Below are 17,987 nucleotides of genomic sequence, written 5' to 3' on the forward strand. Positions count from 1 at the left end.
CGGGTAATACCCCAGGGAACCGGCAGGACAACGGAACATAAACAAGACATGGATAGCACAGGAACGTTGGGACTATAGCATCGGGCATCAGTCAGATCCAGGGCTCACTCGCGGGACCGTCACTGGCAAAACAGTTGGAGACTCCTGAGAACCACGGAGGAGGAATTCATCCAGGTGTTCGAATCTGTTTCCACCATTTTCTTGTGGTGTTCTGGCTACTGGTCTTTTTCCTCTGGTGCTGGGTTTGTCTTGGGTCAGGTGATTGTATCACTCTTTATTAACCTGCACCTGCCTCCCAGTCCTTGCTGGACAACAGTGTTAATCCGCTTGAGTTCTGGCTTGGTGCTTTGCTTTGTCTTCTGTGTGCTTTAATTTGTGCAGTGCTGGGACCTTTGGTTCTTCTAGTCTTAGTTTCTGTTTTCAGTTGGTTCTGCAGCCTTCTCTGTGTTTTCTATTTGGAGGTGACCCATTTTTGTACCCAGTCCTTAGATCTTTCAGGGAACCCCCTATCTACAGGTCTTCGCTTGAGTTTAACCTAGGATCGTCGGTGGGTCTATTCGCAAGGAATGGGTTGCCCACTCCATCATAGGTTATCAGCCTAGTCATAGTGCAGGGTCAGTTTTCCCCCTTCTACCCTAGTCCTGTGTTGCAGATCCTTAACACCAGGAACACGAACCGGACCGACTCAAGAGCACAGACTGGACTACAAGGACCACGGAATGGACATCTGGACACAGGCTGGACATCAGAACATGGACAGGACTTCGGAACATGGACGGGACATCTGGACTCAGGCAGGACATCAGGGCACAAGTCAGACTTCAGGACTCAGACACAAGCCAGACATCAGGTCTCAGGCAGGACATCTGGATATCAGGACATCATGGCTCAAGGCAGACATCAGGTCTCAGATAGGACAGCAGGCACTAAGCAGACATTAGGACATCAGAACTTGGATCTCAGGTAGAACATCAGAACACTGGCATCGGACTCCGGACATCTGGCAGTGACCAACAGGCTGCGAACATCAGGCTGTGGACATCAGGCTCCTGAAATGAGGCCTCGGTCATCAGGCTCCTGACATCTGGTGCGATCGGCAGGCTCCGGGCATCAGACAGCGAAGGATAGGATCTGGACATCTGGCGGAGGATGTCAGGCACCGGACATCTGGGAGTGGTCGTCAAACACCGGACATCAGGCCATGGTCATCAGGGTCCGGACAAGAGGCCACGGTCGTCAGCCTCTGGACATCTGGCAGCGACCTAAAAAGGAGCTCTAGCGGTCTGGTGCAAGCACCGCCGGGTTGGACTGGAGCCGGCCGGGGATTGCACCAAATAACAAGCTGAGTACTGCATAGTAGGAACACCGGACTCCAACTTCCAAGATGAACCCAGGTTTGTTCACAGAAAGTCAGTTAGCAAAAAGTCACAGTTACTGGGTACAGGATTCAAGACACAGAAGGACTTCAGGAGCAACACACAGCAGGAATCAAGACAAGGGCTTTGGTACCACCACATAGGACAAGTCCAGGAACTCAGACATCAGCTGCCCCAAAGCTGATAACAAACAGAACAGAAGCAGATCTGGGTACTTAGCCCCCAGAGTAGGCGGAAAAACAGGCATCATCTTTTCTAGAACTGAACGCAGGAAGGACAGGAGCTGAATACCAAACACACATGGCAAGACTCAGAAACTTAATGCGAAGCTCTGCCAACACCCCACAGGTCAGGGGAACTTTATGTAGGAGCTTGCCACCATTTTTTTTTAGGGACCACATCACATTTGAAATCACCTTGAGGGGTCTAGATGTTAGAAAATACTCAAAAGTGACACCATTATAAAAACTGCACCCCTCAAGGTGCTCAAAACCACATTCAAGTTTATTAACCCTTCAGGTGCTTCACAGGAATTTTTTGAATGTTTAAAAAAAAAGAACATTTAACTTTTTTTTCACAAAAAAAATTGCTTCAGGTCCAATTTTTTTTATTTCACCAAGGGTTACAGGAGAAAATGGACTGCAAAAGTTATTGTGCAATTTGTCCTGAGTACGCTGATACCTGATATGTGGGGGGGACCACTGTTTCGGCGCATGGCAGAGCTCAGAAGGGAAGGAGCGCCGTTTGACTTTTTCAACACAAAATTGGCTGGAATTGAGATCGGACGCAATGTCACGTTTGGAGAGCCCCTGATGTGCCTAAACAGTGGAAACCCCCCACAAATGACCCCATTCTGGAAACTAGACCCCCAAGAAACTTATCTAGATATGTGGTGAGAACTTTGAACCCCCCAAGGGCTTCACAGAAGTTTGTAACGTACAGCCGTACAATTAAAAAATCATATTTTTTTCCCAAAAAATGATCTTTTCACCCCCAATTTTTATTTTCCCAAGAGTAACAGGACCCCAAAAGTTATTGTGTAATTGGTCCTGAGTACGCTGATACCCCATATGTGGGGTAAACCACTATTTGGGCGCATGGCAGAGCTTGGAAGGGAAGAAGCGCCATTTGACTTTTTTGGCTGTAATTGAGATTGAACACCATGTCGCGTTTGGAGAGCCCCTGATGTGCCTAAACAGTGGAAACCCCCCACAAATGACACCATTTTGGAAACTAGATCCCCCAAGGAACCTATCTAGATGTGTGGTGAGAACTTTGAACCCCCATGGGCTTCATATAAGCTTATAACGCCTAGGCGTGAAAATAAAAAAATCATATTTTTTCCACAAACATGATCTTTTAGTCCCCAATTTTTTTATTTTCCCAAGGGTAACAGCAGAAATTGGACCCCAAAAGTTGTTGTCCAATTTGTCCTGAGTACGCTAATATCCCATATGGGGGTGAAAACTACTGTATGGACACGTCGGGGCTCGGAAGGGAAGTAGTGACGTTTTGGAATGCAGACTTTGATGTCTGCGGGTGTCATGTTGCCTTTGGAGAGCCCCTGATGTGCCTAAACAGTGGAAACCCCTACAAGTGACCCCATTTTGGAAACTAGACCCTCCAAGGAACTTATCTAGATGTGTGGTGAGCACTTTGAACCCCCAAGTGCTTCGCAGAAGTTTATAACACCCGGGCTTGAAAATAAAAAAATCATATTTTATTCCCCAATTTTTTTATTTTCTGTGAGCGCCGCTGATCGCATTGGACATACTATTCCGGCCTTGGGACAAACTTGGGTCCCAGGTCACATGGACGGAATAGTACGTCCAATGTAAGGAAGGGGTTAATAAGTCTAAACAACCTTCAGTGTCACATGAAAGGCAATAAAGGGTGCTAGTTTATTATATGTATGGGGATTGTGACATTAAATATCTACAGGACATCTATTTTATATTTTGGGCTGTGAATTTACTGTACTTGGCTGATGAAATGTTGGGTTTCCTTTTGAGATGTGTGCGTAAAAATCAGGCGTAAGTCCGTGTACAGTCCGATTTTTCTCTCGCATCCATTTACTTGCATTGGCAAGTGCTGTCCGATTCTTACATCCAATCACAGCATGCTGCGATTTTTATCGTCCGTCCGATTCAAGCTAAGAAAAAAATCTCAGATGAGCACCGACTCATTTCATAAAATTGGTCAGAGTGCAATGCGATGTTTTTTCGCATTGCACTCATCTGTATTATACGGCATTGTGAGCGAGCCCTAAACCTGTGTGTTTTTCGTACATTATCATTTTAATGTGTTTATAAAGCTCTTTTTATCTGGAAATTTGGAATTTGAGTGTTGAACAAGATTGCTGTTTTTCCACAGATTTAAAAAATTGCAGTGCTTCTCAAATTAAGTCAGGAAATAAAAAAGAGCTTGTATGAGGTTTCTGAAATCTCATAGCTTTGGCTGGTACTGCTTCTTATTTGGATAAACAATGGAGCAGGAAAAAACACAAAAACATTGTGTGTGCACATAGCCTAAAATGTTTGGATTTTTGATCTTCCAAAAAAATTAAATTACAATAATGTTTTGTTGCTTATAGCAACTGAATCTCAGCTTTTATGTTTTTTTAGTGATATAGTAAAATTAAAGATGAGATCTGATTGGTTGCTACAGGGTTTTTTTTAGACTACTTTGAAAAATGTGCCAAAAACATGTTTGTTTGGTCGCAGTACTGTTAAATTTTTTTTTCTTGAAATTTTCACAAAATGCCACAAAAAAACAGTTGTATGAATAGATTTTGTGAAATCCATGGAGAAAAAAAATTCCTTTCTATGCAAACACTTTTTTATTGTCTGATGTAGAGTTCACATGTTGCAGTGTGGTGTTGCATAATGCTGCCCTACTGCCATGCCACATCTCAAAAACTATGTACCGTACATATTTTTGACTTTGGTAAGCCTTGTTCAGTATGGAAACAGTATTCAATAATTACTTATTTATTAACTAAGAATTTTGTGATGATACATTTTATGAATCTACTCACATGTACTATGGCTTCTATTCATAATAAGTTATAACAAAATGGATCCGTAGTACAATAGATATGTTATCTGAAATTCACTGACCTCAGTGACCTTTACTAATCATTTACTTTCCTTGATATCACAAGTGACCCAAACCTTGGTGTAATCCTTAAATCACAGATTGAATATATATGGTAATGTGTAAAAAATATAACTCCATAACTATGGATCTCTACACAGCTGAAACCGCTAGAGAAGATCTATTTTAAAAGTTGTAAAGAGTCTCTACAGAAAGGTTTTCACAGTATTTCACAGGTAGGTAATGTAGAAGAATGATAATGAATGACTTTGTATTAGAATGTTATTTTTCCAGATTGTGGCCTAATCAAGAAAGTGATCAAAAACTTTGGTTTGCTATTATTGCCTTTTAAGAAAGAGAGCCAGAGTAGCTCCTCTGAATACTGTTAGGTCAGGTTCATAGAAGCATATAAAAAAATAATCACAGTTTCAGCTAGAAAATGCAATCATTTTTTTTCTTCTTTTTCATCAGTGCACAACCTTTTTTTTTTAAATACAGCAGCAGTTATTAATTAGAAGACCATTTTACAATTTCCTATGTTGAAGGATGCAATGTATCTGTAAAAAAAAAAAAGGATTCTAGGCTGTTGCTTTGTAGGGCATCAGATTTTATTATTTTCCACACCCATAGACTTTCATGGGCTCCTCCACCAGCAGCCAATTTTGGACTGGAGAGTTTTGAGACCAGGAGAATCTGTCATAGGCCGGGGTCACACTCACCGACGCAAAATACAGTCAGTATTTTACATGCGTAATACGGATGAATGGCCCCTAAACAGTGCTCCGTATGTCATCCGTAATCAAGGTGTGGTCGCGTATTTTGCGCATGAAAGCATCCGTATGTAATCCGTATGGCGAGATTTTCTCGCAGGCTTGCAAAATGGACATATAATGGAGCCCTATGACAGGGTTTCTAACAGAAACGAAATAATAAAGACACGTAGAATGCATATATATATGTGTGTATTCTATGTGTATATATCTATTTCGTTTCTTTATTAAAACTGTCAATGTGAGTTTACTTTATAGCGCACTGAATTGCCGGCTTTGCTAAAAGACACCTGGTGCGTATTTCTCACAAGTCACATGTGTGGTCCGTGTGTAATCCGTATTTTTTGCGCACCCATAGACTTGCATTGGCGTACTACGGCCGTAGTACGCTGACAATCGCAACATGCTGCGATTGGCACGGACCGTAGAATACGGATGAGAAATATACGGCTGGTGCGAGGGACCCCATAGAGAATCATTGGTCCGTGTCTAATGCGTGCTTTTAGTGCCTCTCACTCGGCCGTATTCCTCGCCAGTGTGACCCCGGCCATACTTCTATAATAGTATGTGCCACAAAATCATGTCCTCAACACATCTGATAAAATAAGGATAATGTTGCCGACCCAGTTAACTCATTCGGCAACCAGCAATTCAGTTTAAGGGCCCATGCTCATTTGCGAGAAAAACAAGAGTGCAATCCGATAAAAAATCGGATTGCACTCTTACCAATGTTATTCAATGGGTTACATCTCATTTCTCAGTCCGATTAAAGCTGAGAAAAAAAATCACAGAATGCTGCGATTGTCCTCGTATCTCGCAAGCCTATTAGTGCAACAAACCAATAGCGCTGAGTTCTCATCTCCCGAGATCTTGGTGTCGAGGTCTCCATATGCGCATGCGCCTCCCCCGGCAGCCATTTTCCGGGAGTCCACCGCATAGAAAACAATGGAACTGTGGGGGTTCTGAACTTTCACAAAATGTCGGCAGAGCTCCCGCAGCATCGGGCACAGGCAGCAGCGGACACCCGCAGCCGCGCACCACACATCCACACACCTCCTCATCCCAGCCTGCGGCCTGCAGAACGCTCCACTCTTGCCTCCTCCAGCAGCGACCATGGGACCCCGCTTCACCACTGCCACACACACACATACACACCCCGGTAAGCAATAAGACGCTTTGATTATAAGAAGCACCACCATTTTATTAAAAAAAAGTTTTTTCCTATTTTTCTCCTCAAAATTTGGTGTGCGTCTTATATTTCGGAGTGTCTTATAATCCGCAAACTGCGAGATATATATGTAATATATATATATATATATATACAGTCATATGTAAAAGTTTGGGCACCCCTATTAATGTTAACCTTTTTTCTTTATAACAATTTTGGTTTTTGCAACAGCTATTTCAGTTTCATATATCTAATAACTGATGGACTCAGTTATATTTCTGGATTCAAATGAGGTTTATTGTACTAACAGAAAATGTGCAATCTGCATTTAAGCAAAATTTGACCGGTGCAAAAGTATGGGCACCCTTATCATTTTCTTGATTTGAACACTCCTAACTACTTTTTACTGACTTTCTGAAGCACTAAATTGGTTTTGTAACCTCATTGAGCTTTGAACTTCATAGCCAGGTGTATCAAATCATGAGAAAAGGTATTTAAGGTGGCCCCTTGCGAGTTGTTCTCCTATTTGATTCTCCTATGAAGAGTGGCATCATGGGCTCCTCAAAACAACTCCCAAATGATCTGAAAACCAAGATTATTCAACATAGCTTTTCAGGGGAAGGATACAAAAAGTTGTCTTAGAGATTTAACCTGTCAGTTTCCACTGTGAGGAACATAGTAAGGAAATGGAAGAACACAGGTACAGTTCTTGTTAAGCCCAGAAGTGGCAGGCCAAGAAAAATATCAGAAAGGCAGAGAAGAAGAATGGTGAGAACAGTCAAGGACAATCCACAGACCACCTCCAAAGACCTGCAGCATCATCTTGCTGCAGATGGTGTCACTGTGCATCGGTCAACAATACAGCGCACTTTGCACAAGGAGAAGCTGTATGGGAGAGTGATGCGAAAGAAGCCGTTTCTGCAAGCACGCCACAAACAGAGTCGCCTGAGGTATGCAAAAGCACATTTGGACAAGCCAGTTACATTTTGGAAGAAGGTCCTGTGAACTGATGAAACAAAGATTGAGTTGTTTGGTCATACAAAAAGGCGTTATGCATGCGCTGTATTGTTGACCGATGCACAGTGACACCATCTGCAGCAAGATGATGCTGCAGGTCTTTGGAGGTGGTCTGTGGATTGTCCTTGACTGTTCTCACCATTCTTCTTCTCTGCCTTTCTGATATTTTTCTTGGCCTGCCACTTCTGGGCTTAACAAGAACTGTACCTGTGTTCTTCCATTTCCTTACTATGTTCCTCACAGTGGAAACTGACTGGTTAAATCTCTGAGACAACTTTTTGTATCCTTCCCCCTGAAAAGCTATGTTGAATAATCTTGGTTTTCAGATCATTTGAGAGTTGTTTTGAGGAGCCCATGATGCCACTCTTCATAGGAGAATCAAATAGGAGAACTACTTGCAAGTGGCCACTTTAAATACCTTTTCTCATGATTTGATACACCTGGCTATGAAGTTCAAAGCTCAATGAGGTTACAAAACCAATTTAGTGCTTCAGGAAGTCAGTAAAAAGTAGTTAGGAGTGTTCAAATCAAGAAAATGATAAGGGTGCCCATACTTTTGCACCGGTCAAATTTTGTTTAAATGCAGATTGCACATTTTCTGTTAGTACAATAAACCTCATTTGAATCCAGAAATATAACTGAGTCCATCAGTTATTAGATATATGAAACTGAAATAGCTATTGCAAAAACCAAAATTGTTATAAAGAAAAAAGGTTAACATTAATAGGGGTGCCCAAACTTTTACATATGACTGTATATATTTGCGTATGTATATATATATAGATATATATATGTGTGTGTGTGTGTGTATACAGTATGTGTGTATATATATATATATATATATACTGCTCAAAAAAATAAAGGGAACACTAGACACTCTTAGGCCGGGGTCACACTGGCGAGGAATACGGACAATTGAGAGGCGCTAAAAGCACGCATTAGACACGGACCAATGATTCTCTATGGGGTCCCTCGCACCAGCCGTATATTTCTCATCCGTATTCTACGCTCCGTGCCAATCGCAGCATGCTGCGATTGTCAGCGTACTACGGCCGTAGTGCGCCAATGCAAGTCTATGGGTGCGCAAAAAATACGGATTACACACGGACCACACACATGTGACCTGCGAGAAATACGCACCCGGTGTCTTAGCAAAGCCGGCAATTCAGTGCGCTATACAGTAAACTCACACTGACAGGTTTAATAAAGAAACGATAGAATAGATATAGACACATAGAATACATAGAATGCATATATATATATATATATATATATATATATGTGTCTATATCTATTCTTTCATTTCTTTATTAAACCTGTCATAGGCCGGGGTCACACTAACCAACGTAAAATACGGTCAGTATTTTACATGCGTAATACGGATGACAGACCCCTAAATAGTGCTCCGTATGTCATCCGTAATCAAGGTGTGGTCGCGTATTTTGCGCATGTCAGCATCCGTATGTAATCCGTATTGCATCCGTATGGCGAGATTTTCTCGCAGGCTTGCAAAATGGACATACAATGGAGCCCTATGAATCATTAGCGGACATCATGTCCCGTTTGGAGAGCCCCTGATGTGCCTAAACAGCGGAAAACCCCCACAAGTGACCCCATTTTGGAAACTACACCCCTCAAGTAATGTATTTAGATGTGTGGTGAGCACTTTGAACCCCCAGGCGCTTCACAGAAGTTTATAACGTTGAGCCGTGGAAATAATACAATCACCACAAAAATGTTATTTTAGCCCTAAATGTTGCATTTTCATAAGGGTAACAGGAGAAATTGCACCATAAAATGTGTGGTGCAATTTCTCCTGAGTATGCCGATACCTCATATGTGGGACAATACTACTGTTAAGGCACAGTGCAAAGCTCAGAAGGGAAGAGGCGCCATATTGGAGTTCAGATTTTGCTGAAATGGTTTGTGGGTGCTATGTCACATTGGCAGAGCTTCTGAGGTGCTAGAACAGAAACCCCCTATTTGTGAACTCATTTTACAAACTACACTCCCCAATGTAGTCATCCAGTGGAGCAGTGATCATACTGACACTACATGTACTTCACAGAATTTTATACCATTGAGCGGTGAAGAAACAATAATCACATTTCTTACACTAAAATGTTGTTTGAGCCCCAAGTTTTTAAATTTTTCCAACGACTAATAGGAATTTTTTTTTCTTACATCAAACTGAGTTTCGTTTTTTCCTGAGTGCGACAGTACCCTACATGTAATCGGGAAATGATTTTCAGGCACGGAGCCTAGCTCAGAAGGCAAGGAGCGCCAGATTTTACTGTAATGGTTTGCAGGTGCCATGACCCACTGGGAGAGCCCATGAGGTGCCAAAACAGCAGAACTCCCCCCTATAAGTGACCCCATTTTACAATCTATGCTTCTTAATAAATTCATCTAGGGGTGCAGTGATCATATTAATAAAACTGTTGTGTCACAGAATTTTATACCATTGGACAGTGAAGAAAAAATAACTACATTTTTACCACCAAAATGTTTTAGCTGCAGATTTTACATTTTCACACAAGAAGTGGGTAAAAATGACACCATAATTTGTCCCACAAATTCTACTGAAAGTGGCAATACCCCATATGTGTCTGTACAGTACTGCTTAGCCATACCGAGAGACTCGTGTTGTGAGTTCATTTTCCCCTTCATTACTGAGGCCCGAGGAACTCCCTCTTCTGGTAAAGAAAGGTAGTGAGCCTGATTATCAAACACCTGAGGCTGATGATGATGACTGGCTGAGTGGAGTTACTGACTGGATATAAGGCTGCCGATGCCCTTCTGCCCTGCGGGTGACTTCTCTGTGGGATCCTTGGAGACCAGTCTGAATTCCTGCTCCTCTAAAGCTAAGTTTGCTGCTCGGCCTTTTGCTTTGTTGCTTTGACTTTGTTTTGCTTTGTTTTTCTGGATTTCTGCCATTCCCTGCTGGGGTGTGCTGAATTCATTTAGCTCTGTCTTCTGAAAATACCTGAGTGCTGATTTAGTTTTTGAAGCCTAGCTGCTTCAGGACCTTTTTCATATCAGCTTGTTGGCTTATGTCTTTGATAGGGTTTTGGCAGATTGCAGACAGCAGCCTTCCTGTCCTTTCCTATCTAGGTAGTTTTGGGCCCCGTCTTTGCTCAGTCTATCTTTCTGTCTGTGTTAGTATTTTCATCTTGCTTCACCGTCATTATATGTTGGGGGCTGCCTATTGCTTTGGGGTCTGCTCTGGGGCAGTTTAGATTTCCCCTTTCTTTCTTTAGGCCTATGTAATTCTCCGGCTGTGATCGAGGGGTCTAGGGCATCGTAGGAACCCCCCACGGCTACTGCTAGTTGTGTTGATAGGTTCAGGGGTCTGCAATCTGATAGTTGCCAACTTCTCTGGTTTTCTGGACTTAGCTTGTATTTCTGCTTTTGCCTCCTACGGTGACTCATTCATAACAGACTCGGGAGGAATGGACTGCTATTTGCCACCTGGAGCACAGATTTTCCTAGAATAGCTTGCGGACTCCATATACAGAGCCCCTAATTGCTAGAAGAGTAGTATCCCCCCTCAAGTGACCCCATTTTGGAAATTATACCCCTTTGGAAATTTATCTACAGGTATAGTGTTGATTTTGACTCCATGGGTATTTTTCAGAAACAAGCAGCAATGAATGTTGCCGAGTGAAAATTGCAAACTGCCATTGTAGTGACCAGTACGATGCAGTCAGCAGTACATTAAAGGGAATCTGTCACCCCTTTTTTGAGATATCATATAATGATATTCAATTGTGTGTCACATAAGGATTCTCTTAGTACTTTTGCTTCCCCCTGATCCCGCACCTTTCATGCATAAATACCTTTTTTATATCGGTTCAAATGTATGTAAACTGCCGCTGTCCGGTCCGCTGAGCGGGGCTTATTTACCTGCTCTCCCCCCCCTGTCTTGCTCTACGCATTTCTCCTTGTGTAGAGCAAGGCAGGGAGGAGTTGAATAAGCCCCGCCCATCGGACAGGACCGTGGCAGTTTACATACATCTGAACTGATATAAAAAAGGTATTTATGCATGAAAGGTGCGGGGTCAGGGGTAAGCAAAAGTACTAGGAGAATCCTTATGTGACACAATTGAATGATATCATTTTATGATATCTCAAAAAAGGGGTGACAGATTCCCTTTAAGACTTGCCCGTGCTTCTGGAGACATGCACCCATTAGTTAGGCGGGCTCTCATCGCTTTAGAAATGCCAAACATGTGGACGCTATATGTGGTTTTGGTACACTGTGGGGCTCAGAAGGGAGGGGGCATTTGGATTTGGGAGTGGAGAATTTGCTGAATTTCTTTTGGAGGGTGAGGAGCTATCTTTTCCAGAGCCTTTGTACTACCCCCTATATTTCCATTAACAGATGACAGACCTGAGTGGGACTTTTTTTTTTTGTGGATTGAGTTGAAGCTTTCATTTCGATTGTGAATTCGCTGTTCCGGGGGCCTCCTCCCTGCAGGCCCCCGGATCCAATATATCAGCGATCTGACACTAGACCGTGATGTCTGCACCTGGGACAATATAATAAAGTTAAAAAAATAAGTGTAAATAATTTTTTAAAAATTCCTAAATAAAGTAAAAAAAAATCCTAGTAAATTCTTTTATTTGTAAATAAAAAAACAATAAAAGCATACATATTTAGTATCGCCATGTCCGTAATGACCCACCCTATAAAATTGTCCCACTAGTTAACCCCTTTAGTGAACCCCTTCAAAAAAAAACCAAAACAAGGCAAAAAACAATGCTTTATCATCATACCTCCCATCAAAAAGTACAATAACATGCGATCAAAAAGATGGATATAAATAAACATGGTACCGCTGAAAACGTCATCTTGTACCGCAAAAAACGAGCCACCATATAGCGTCATCAGTGAAAAAGTAAAAAAGTTATAGCTCGCAGAATAAAGTGATGCAAAAATAATTATTTTTTATATAAAATTGTTTTTATTGTATAAAAGCGCCAAAACATAAAAAATGATATAAATGAGTTATCGCTGTAATCGTACTGACCCGAAGAATAAAACTGCTTTATCAATTTTATCACACGTGGAACGGTGTAGACGCCCCTCCCCCCAAAAAAATAAATTCATGAAATGCTGGTTTTTGTTAATTCTGCGTCCCAAAAATCTGAATAAAAGTCGATCAAAAAACGTCATGTGCCCGTAAATGGTACCAATAAAAACGTCAACTCGTCCCGCAAAAAATAAGACCCCACATGACTCCGTGGGTCAAAATATGGAAAAATTAAAGCTCTTAAAATGTGGTGATGCAAAAATTATTTTTACAATAAAAAGCGTCTTTTAGCGTGTGACAGCTGCCAAACATAAAAACCCGCTATAAATAGTAAATCAAACCCTCCTTTATCACCCCCTTAGTAAGGGCTAGGGCAAGGGTTAGGGCTGAGATTAGGGTTAAGGATGTGTTGGGGTTAGGGTTGGAGTTAGAATTGGGGGTTTTTCAATGTTTAGACACATCAGGGGCTCTCCAAATGCAACATGGCATCTGATCTCAATTCCAGCCAATTCTGCGTTGAAAAAGTCAAACGGTGCTCCTTCCCTTCCAAGCTCTGCCATGCGCCCAAACAGTGGTTTACACCCACATATGGGGTATCAGCGTACGCAGGACAAATTGCACAACAACTTTTGGGGTCCAATTTCTCCTGTTACCCTTGGAAAAATAAAAAATTGGGGGCAAAAATATCATTTTTTGTGGAAAAAAAATGATTTTTTTTATTTTTATGGCTCTACATTATAAACTTCTGTGAAGCACTTGGGGGTTCAAAGTGCTCACCACACATCTAGATAAGTTCCTTGGGGGGTCTAGTTTCCAAAATGGGATCAATTGTGGGGGGGTTTCCACAGTTTAGGCACATCAGGAGCTCCCCAAACGCGACATGACACCCGCAGACCATTCCATCAAAGTCTGCAAAGTCTCCAAAATGTACTCAGGACAAATTGGACAACAACTTTTGGGGTCCAATTTCTCCTGTTACCCTTGGGAAAATAAAAAAATTGGGGGACTAAAACATCATGTTTGTGGAAAGAATATGATTTTTTGATTTTCACGCCCAGGTATTATAAACTTCTGTGAAGCCCTTGGGGGGTTCAAAGTTCTCACCACACATCTAGATAAGTTCCTTGGGGGGTCTAGTTTCCAAAATGGTGTCATTTGTGGGGGGTTTCCACTGTTTAGAAAATGATTAAATGGAGGGCACCGCTGAACTAGTGAAAAATGGATGAAGGGTTTTCCACTGTTTAGGCACATCAGGGGCTCTTCAAACGCAACATGGCGTCCGATCTCAATTCCAGCCATTTTTGCGTTAGAAAAGTCAAACGGCGCTCCTTCCCTTTCCGAGCTCTGCCATGCGCCTAAATAGTGGTTCCCCCCAACATATCAAGTATCAGCGTACTCAGGACAAATTGCACAATAACTTTTGTGGTCCAATTTCTCCTGTTACCCTTGGTGAAATAAAAAAAAATTGGACCTGAAGTAATTTTTTTGTGAAATTAATAAACTTCTTGAATGTGGTTTTGAGCACCTTGAGGATGGGTTCACATGTAGCGGAATTCCCGCAGAATTTACCGCGAGAATTCCGGAATTCCATTCCATGGGAAAATCGCATTTTAAATTCCAGCGATTTTCCCGCGGAAAACTGATTGACAGGTTGGTCACATTCATCAAACAGTGTTTGACAAGTGTGACCAACTTTTTCTATTGAGGCTGCCTATGCAGCATCAGTAGTTAAAAGATATAATGTTAAAAATATTTAAAAAAAAAATAAAAAATTGTGATATTCTTACCTTCCCGTGTCTCCCGCAGCGTTCCCGATCCTCGCGATGCTCCCGACAAGTCCCGTTCACAGCGATGCCTTGCGACAATGACCCCAGATGACATAGCATCAAGCGAGACCGCTACGTCATAACAGGTCATTGTCGCAAGGCATCAATGGGAACGGGACTTGCTGAGGCCTGGGAACGCTGCGGGGCGACGCCGGAAGGTGAGAATATCACAATTTTTCATTTTAATTAATTTTTTAACAGGGATATGGTACCCAGGGCCTGGAGGAGAGTCTCCTCTCCTCCAGACCCTGGGTACCATCCGCACATTTTCCGCTTACTTTGCGCATGATGGGCATAGCCACATGCGGAAAGTAAGCGGAACAATGCATTCCTATGTGTGCGTAATCCCCGCGATTCCGCAAAAAGATGAGCATGCTGCGTATTTTTCCGCGATGCGATTCCGCCGCATAAAGATACGCAACATTCAAATTGCATTCAGGAGGAGGAGCGCCGAGAGATGGCTGCTCTGGCATGAGGCTCCTGAGTTTTTTAGTTTTTTACCCCGTTTAATTGTTAATTCTCCCTTTGGTTCACTCACCATTGCGTAGCTACAGGATTCGGCAGAGCTGGGAGTAGTATGGAGACTGCGATCAGCTGGGACCGGTGTCTTTCTGTCCTCGTGGAGCTCCGTGCCTGGATTCAGCTGGGAGAGAGTGAAGCTGCTGGCTGCCTGCCTTGTACCCATTTCCAGCATGCAGATGATCCCAGGATAGGAAACCTGGTGGAGTGTGCGGTGCTGGAGTTGTTCTGGAGATCTTGTGGTCCACATGGAGCTGTAGGGCTACAGGATTCGGCAGAGCTGGGAGTAGTGTGGAGACTGCGACCAGCTGGGACCGGTGTCTTTCTGTCCTCGTGGAGCTCCGTGCCTGGTTTCAGCTGGGAGAGAGTGAAGCTGCTGGCTACCTGCCTTGTACCCATTTCCAGCATGCAGATGATCCCGGGATAGGAAAAGCTGGTGGAGTGTGCGGTGCAGGAGATGTTCTGGAGATCTTGTGATCCAGGTGGAGCTGAAAGGGTGAGCTGGGCAGGTTTGGACTGACTGTTGGCGTGTCCCCTGATGTCCCTGTCTTGTTGCACCCATGCCCTCCCCCCCAGCAGTGCTGGGAGCACCCTTTATGGAAAGTTGTACATTTAACTCTGCTAAGCTGTGACTGTTCAGTCTTTATAGCTACAAGCTGAGTGTAGTCATGGCCACTGCACTCTGTAAACCTACTCTTATGATTTCAAGGGACGATTTATTATTCTGGAATCATCCGCAATTTCTCATGGACTCCCCTTCTTGGAGCATGATTGCTAATTCAACAATTGAGTACATAAAATCCATTACTTCTGTGAAACCTGTGGAGGTGTACTGCAAGAGAGGTAGGAGAGGAGGAGTCCTGGCACGCCTTCGGAGGAGAGGGTTCAGAACAGCTCTTCCTTCACTCCACTTGGCTAATGTCCGTTCCTTATCTAACAAAATGGAGGAACTGAACTTACTTTGTAACATGAGATCTGATATGGCCAATTCAGCTGCTCTTTGTTTTACTGAGACCTGGTTGAATGACACCATCCCTGATTGTAGTCTGGATCTACCTGGTTTTGTTATCTACAGAGCTGACCGTGATTGTGTAGCTTCAGGTAAACAAAGGGGGGGTGGGGTATGTCTCTACATCAACACTAGCTGGTGCTGTGATGTTAACATACTGGGAAAAGGTTGCTCTCCAGATCTAGAGTACCTTGCACTCAATTGTAGACCATTTTACACTCCAAGAGAGTTTTCATCTATGGTTCTGGTTGCAGTATATATTCCCCCTCAAGCATCTGTTAAAGCTGCTATTGGTGAATTAGCTTGCAAAATATCAGAATGGGAGAAAGGATCTCCTGAAGCATTTGTGATCGTAATGGGGGACTTTAACAAAGGAAAACTCAACCTGGATCTCCCCAAATTTACTCAACATATAAACTGCTTCACGAGAGAGAACAATACGCTTGATCACTGCTATACTGTCTTAAAAGGGGCCTACAGGGCAGTGAGGAGAGCAGCAGTGGGCTTTTCACATCATTGTCTAATTCATTTAATTCCAGCCTACAGGCAAAGGTTGAAAACATCCAAACCTACAGTTTATACAAAGAAGACATGGTCTGAGGAGGCAAAATTGCAACTGCAAGCATGCTTTGAATGCACGGACTGGGAGGTATTCCAGGAAACATGCTCGGGTCTGGATGAATGGGTTGATGCAGTGTCCTCATATATCCGTTTTTGTGAAGACACGTTTATTCCATCCAAATCTGTCCACTTTCGGGGAAACAACAAGCCGTGGTTTACAAATAAAGTCAGGTTGATCCGTAAGAGAAAAGAGGAGGCTTATAAAGCAGGCGATATTACTGAATTCAAGAAACTTAGGAACTCGCTATCTAAAGAGATCAAGTTAGCCAAACACGAGTATGCAAAGATTCTGGAGGAAAGGTTCTCATCAAAAGATACTAGATCTGCATGGAGAGGATTAAGAGAGGTCACCAATTATAAAAGCCACCCCACTATAGTGAACCCCAGCAGAAGTCTGGCAGCAGAGTTAAATGAATTCTACTGCAGATTTGAGGCAAGCTCTACACACAGTGGCTATTCATCTCTAAGCTCCTCAGTCTGTTCATATAAAGATCATTCATTGTGCAACACCCATGTAGTGATCTCCGAGGCAGAGGTGATACGCATCCTGAAGGGACTTAAGGTCAAAAAGGCACCTGGCCCTGATGGTGTATCTCCAATGTGTCTGAAAGTATGTGCTACCCAGCTTGCCCCTATACTGACAAATATATACAATGTGTCACTGAAAGAGTGCGTTGTACCTCAGTGTTGGAAAAATTCCACAATTATCCCTGTCCCCAAGAAAGTGGGATCCTCTGAGTTGAACGACTATAGACCAGTAGCACTCACATCTGTAGCTATGAAAGTCTTCGAAAGAATTATGATGTCCCACCTGATAAAATTCACGCAGAAGCTATGGGACCCGCTTCAGTTTGCCTATAAGGAGAATCGTTCGGCAAACGACACTGTCAATCTGGCACTGAAGTACATTTTGGATCATACAGATGAACGGCACTCATATGTCCGGATTCTTTTCATGGACTTTAGCTCAGCGTTCAATACCATTGATCCGAATTTACTTCATAAGAAAATGGTAGCTCTTGGAGTCCCTCTCAACTTATGCTTGTGGATTTATAACTTCCTGACAGCCAGGATACAGAGTGTAAAAGTTGGACCATTCACTTCGGACACCTTGGTCACAAACATCGGGGCACCTCAGGGGTGTGTTTTGTCCCCGTTACTGTTTTCTCTCTATACGAATGATTGCATCTCTTCAGCAGACTCAGTAAAAATCTTGAAATTTGCCGATGATATGACACTGATTGGTCTCATCAGGGGAAATGCTGAAGACTTGTATCGGAGTGAGGTGGAAAGAATATGTGACTGGTGTAAAGCCAATAATCTTGTACTCAACACTAAAAAAACTGCTCAGATGGTTGTGGATTTTAGGAAAGATCAACATGAGATACTTCCAATCTACATCCATGACGAAGTGGTTCTTAGGGTCACAGAGACCAAATTCCTTGGTGTTATCATCTCTCATGATCTTAAATGGGGGAAAAACGTGGATGCTGTTATAAGAAAAGCACAACAGAGGATGTTCTTCCTGCGTCAGCTGAAAAGATATGGT

The 17,987-nt window shown here is 42.8% G+C and overlaps 1 protein-coding gene across 2 annotated transcripts in view; it reads left to right on the forward strand.

Moving 5' to 3' along the window:
• The window catches only part of RNF212B (ring finger protein 212B), a 585,489-nt gene that overhangs the window by 155,928 nt on the left and 411,574 nt on the right, over window positions 1-17,987 (forward strand). Inside the window, exon 1 of one of the 2 annotated variants that reach the window (XM_073575554.1) lies at window positions 4,597-4,708. The exons of the other annotated variant lie outside the window; for it this stretch is intronic. The gene's annotated coding sequence lies outside the window, so the exon portion shown is untranslated. Of the gene's footprint in view, window positions 1-4,596; window positions 4,709-17,987 lie in introns of those variants that run through there. 2 annotated transcript variants of the gene reach the window in all.

The sequence above is a fragment of the Dendrobates tinctorius genome, unplaced genomic scaffold, assembly GCF_039654945.1.
Source record: "Dendrobates tinctorius isolate UK_male_01 unplaced genomic scaffold, ASM3965494v1 ptg000044l, whole genome shotgun sequence".
NCBI lineage: Eukaryota > Metazoa > Chordata > Amphibia > Anura > Dendrobatidae > Dendrobates > Dendrobates tinctorius.